This window comes from Palaemon carinicauda, chromosome 7 (genome assembly GCF_036898095.1).
Source record: "Palaemon carinicauda isolate YSFRI2023 chromosome 7, ASM3689809v2, whole genome shotgun sequence".
NCBI classification, from domain to species: domain Eukaryota; kingdom Metazoa; phylum Arthropoda; class Malacostraca; order Decapoda; family Palaemonidae; genus Palaemon; species Palaemon carinicauda.
Window position 1 is genome coordinate 57,914,107 of NC_090731.1, and position 4,202 is coordinate 57,918,308.

The following is a 4,202-nucleotide window of genomic DNA, read 5'->3' on the forward strand; positions in this document are numbered from 1 at the left end:
TAAAGGGGAGGTTTCAGTATTTTACTATAAATCCAAATTGAATGTACTTAATTTTACTATATACAACCTGATATCTAATACATGCAATTGCTATATTTGGAATGATTCAAATGGCCATAGAGGAGTAAATGAGCTTGGTACTTGTGTTCTGAAGTACTTAAAGGATACTTGTGATTCTGGTTGCACTGATTTTATTGTTTATTCTGATAACTGTTCAGAACAGCAGAAAAACAAGTTTATGCTCGCTCTATATCTGTATGCTGTAACAAACTTGGATATACATTCCATTACTCACAAGTACCTGATCAAAGGGCATACTCAAAATGAGGGAGATTCGGCGCATTCGCTGATCGAGAGGCAAGTTAAAAGGCTTCTTAAAAGTGGACCGATGTATGTCCCTGAAACTTTTGTAACAGCTGTTCGTGCAGCTAAAAAAAAAAAAAAAAAAGGTGATCCTTTCGTTGTCCAGGAACTCTGCTATGAAGATTTCAAGAACATAAAATCATTAGTTAATGAGATTGGTCCCATGAACCTGAAAGAGTTGAAACTTTCTGATGCAAAAGTTCTGAGAGTAACCAAATCTTCACCAAGATCTGTCTTCTATAAGAATTCGTACGCATATGATTTTGAAGACACCACGGTTCTCAAAGCTAAGAACTACCCAAGGACAGTTAGTCTGCTACCTGCATTTAGTGTCAAGCCTGGGCTTCCTAAGAACAAGAAGGATGATCTCATTAGATTGTGCAAGGAAAACCTTATTCCAAACCAATACAAGTTGTTTTATGAGAGCCTTTAATTATTATTACTACTCTGTAGATGTTCACTTACTTTAGGAAAGTATATTGTAAGGAAATTGTAAGGAAACAATCTATGTATCTCCTAAGTTGAACTTACTACTTAAATTTTTATTTTTATGATACAAACATTGGCTGAAATTTATTTCTTCATTTTTTGTTCTTCAGTTATTAGAATCTTTGAGGAGAATAAACTGTATAAAATCATGTTCATCTTTTATTTTCATAATCTAATATAACAATGCATGATATTTTTAGCAAGAAAAAGTCAAGTGACATAAAAAAACGAAACTTTCTGTGTAACTCAGTATTTGGAGCTTCACTTTAGCAATATTATCTTTATGATATACAGATAATTTGAGCCAGACAATACCTTTTAATATCCGCCATAAAACGGAACAAAATAATTTCATGTGCACAAAATGAGCAATTCTCGTAGTAATAGTGTCATATTTTGACTTGAAACTCAAAAGTTGTGACAGTTTTGCAACGAGATGGTCATAACTATGATTGCATGAAAAAAGGCCCTCAATAATCATGCAGGTCTTTTGATATTAATTGCAACACTTATTATAATCTAGCTAAATGTGTTGTCTATGTTTTAGTTTGAGAAAGGTCATCATTCAAGTGATAGTTACAAACTACAGCGACATTGAAAACTGTTTTTGCCTCTCCTGAAAAATTTCCATTTTTGAGTTATGACACTGTTCTCGCAAATGAGTGATATATATATATATATATGGGTGTGAGTGTGCAAGATTCTGTATAATTACTGAATAGTGTATAAAGCCCTGTGCATTTTTACTCGACCATAGTGTTTTTTTAATCCTGTTTCATTACTGCACGCTTCTTCTTATCCATTCCATCTGCGTTCTTAGAAGTTTTAATTGTATTCACGAGGAAGATGGGTCTCAAAAAGTCATTTTTTTTCTTCTTCAGGGATGTAAATGTCCAATTAAATGAGGAATCATTTTTAAAGCTATCAAGCAAAATCAAATGAATTGAATTTGGTGATACATTGTTTTTTCTTATCAATGTAAAATACTTATTCAGAAATGCATAAACAGTTCTCTATTTAATCTTCCATGGAAACAGCTAGCTTTTTTATGAAGATTTTGACACTTTGTTAATAATATTTTTATTTCTTAAGAGAATTTTACCAGTTATACACTAGAAACCATAAATTTACCGTAAAAATAAATAAAATGTTCAGCTTTACGATTTTATGAGACTTTTACAGAAGAAAGCAGGCAATCCTTTCAAGAATATCATTGATTCAAATGTCATAGATCTATGAAGCTACTGAACAGTTGATGAATTCACTTTTTACACAGACACAAACCCACACACACACAACACATACACATGTATATATATATATATATATATATATATATATATATATATATATATATATATATATATATATATATATATATGTGTGTGTGTGTGTGTGTGTGTGTGTGTGTGTGTGTGACTGTGTGTGTGTATATGTATGTATGTGTGTGCTTATCTGTGTGTGTACTGCATATACATAAACTACATTTATATATGTATATATACATACACACACACACACACACACACACACACACATATATATATATATATATATATATATATATATATATATATATATATATATATATATATATATATATATATATATATATATATGCGTATGCCTGTGCATGCATATGTATATGTATACAGATATCGAGGACAATCAACCACTGGCAATGCATTGATTATCAATTCATCAAACTCGTGAACTCCAGTTAACAGTGTTAAACAGCTTTGCAAGGTGTAACATAATTTGTCTTCCCTCTTTTAATAATGGGCACTAGCCCTTCGTCGCATTACTTTCTCTCTCTCTCTCTCTCTCTCTCTCTCTCTCTCTCTCCTCTCTCTCTCTCTCTCTCTCTCTCTCTCTCTGTCTGCCAACCAAATTCCACTTCCGCTGATAAAAGGTAAGTAATCCTCTTTTGTGATCAATCATGAATCAATGATAGGAGAATTTGCGACGCGCTCATGGTGTGCGGGTGTGACCTTTGTCTTTTTGAGTCAATCGGGGGAAATTTTGAGTTCCTCTTTTCTTAGATTAAAGTGATGAAATTTCATGCAAGATATATTCTGTAATTTTGTAGGCCTTAGGAAGAGAGGAAAAGGATTCATTATTATAATAAGAAATTTGTTGTGTTTAATGCTCATAAAAGGAAAGCTTGTGGTTAATAAAAATGGGATTGAACCAACTAACACCTTCGTGTGTATGCTGATGAAAAAAAGATACCCCCAAATTAAAGAATATTGAATCTTTATCTAATCATTATACACATGATTAAGAATAAGTTGATAGCAGTAAAACAAAAAAAAAATTACTTCTCCCTACTCGAAATTTCAACAAATTGTATTTCATTTGTCCATGAACGGCTCCTAAATATGATAGAGCAACATAATCTATACAAAAAAAAAAAAATTATAATTAAAATTGAATGGTAAGAAATATAATTCCTGTTGCACAATGGCACGGGGCGCTAGACAGTCCACAGGAAAACTCTCATTAGTGGATTCTTCGAAGAAGTATATGCCAGATGTGCTTTATGCTATGACCGTATCCCCTGAAAAGTTTCAAAACACTCGTTCCCTACGGTCAAGATAACAATAGAGAAAGGAATAAAGGAACATTAAGGGTAGAAAAAGTGGAACCGTCATATATATATATATATATATATATATATATATATATATATATATATATATATATATATATATATATATATATATATATATATATATATATATATTCTCAGAAAATATGTTTGACCTCTATAGCTTCTTTATTGCTGCAATCTAATTTATTTTCCAAGAATTGACTATTGACAGCATTCGTCCTACTATTTTTATACTTTATGTGTGAATACATCTGAATTTAATAGGGGTTCTTAGCTGTTTCCGCTGTGAGTGTAAAGAATATTTTCAGACGAATAACACCTCATTTGAAGTTTCCGTTTAAACATGTACGGTATGTATATATCTGAAATCTTTATAACAGGGTAAAGGGGTCCAATGGGGATGTGAAAAACTCCGTTGTCATGTTACAGAAGTGTTCCTTATCAAATAATAATGTAGCTAATTCGCAACGTTCGTGTCAGCACCCCACCCCACCCCCTCTCAAAAAAAAAAAAAAAAAAAAAAAAAAAGAAGCAGCAGCAGTCACACCATGTCGATGTACTCTTTCCAAAATCTTAAAGTGGAGTTACCCAAAAATCCTTCATCAACAAACAGCTGAAGGTCACTGAGTACTCATCTGAATGCCCAAATGAAAGATTGTAATGATGATGCTCTACTGTTGTTTCCACTTCCCTCAAAGCTCCTTGTCATGATTAAACAGATTCCTCAAGATTGCAA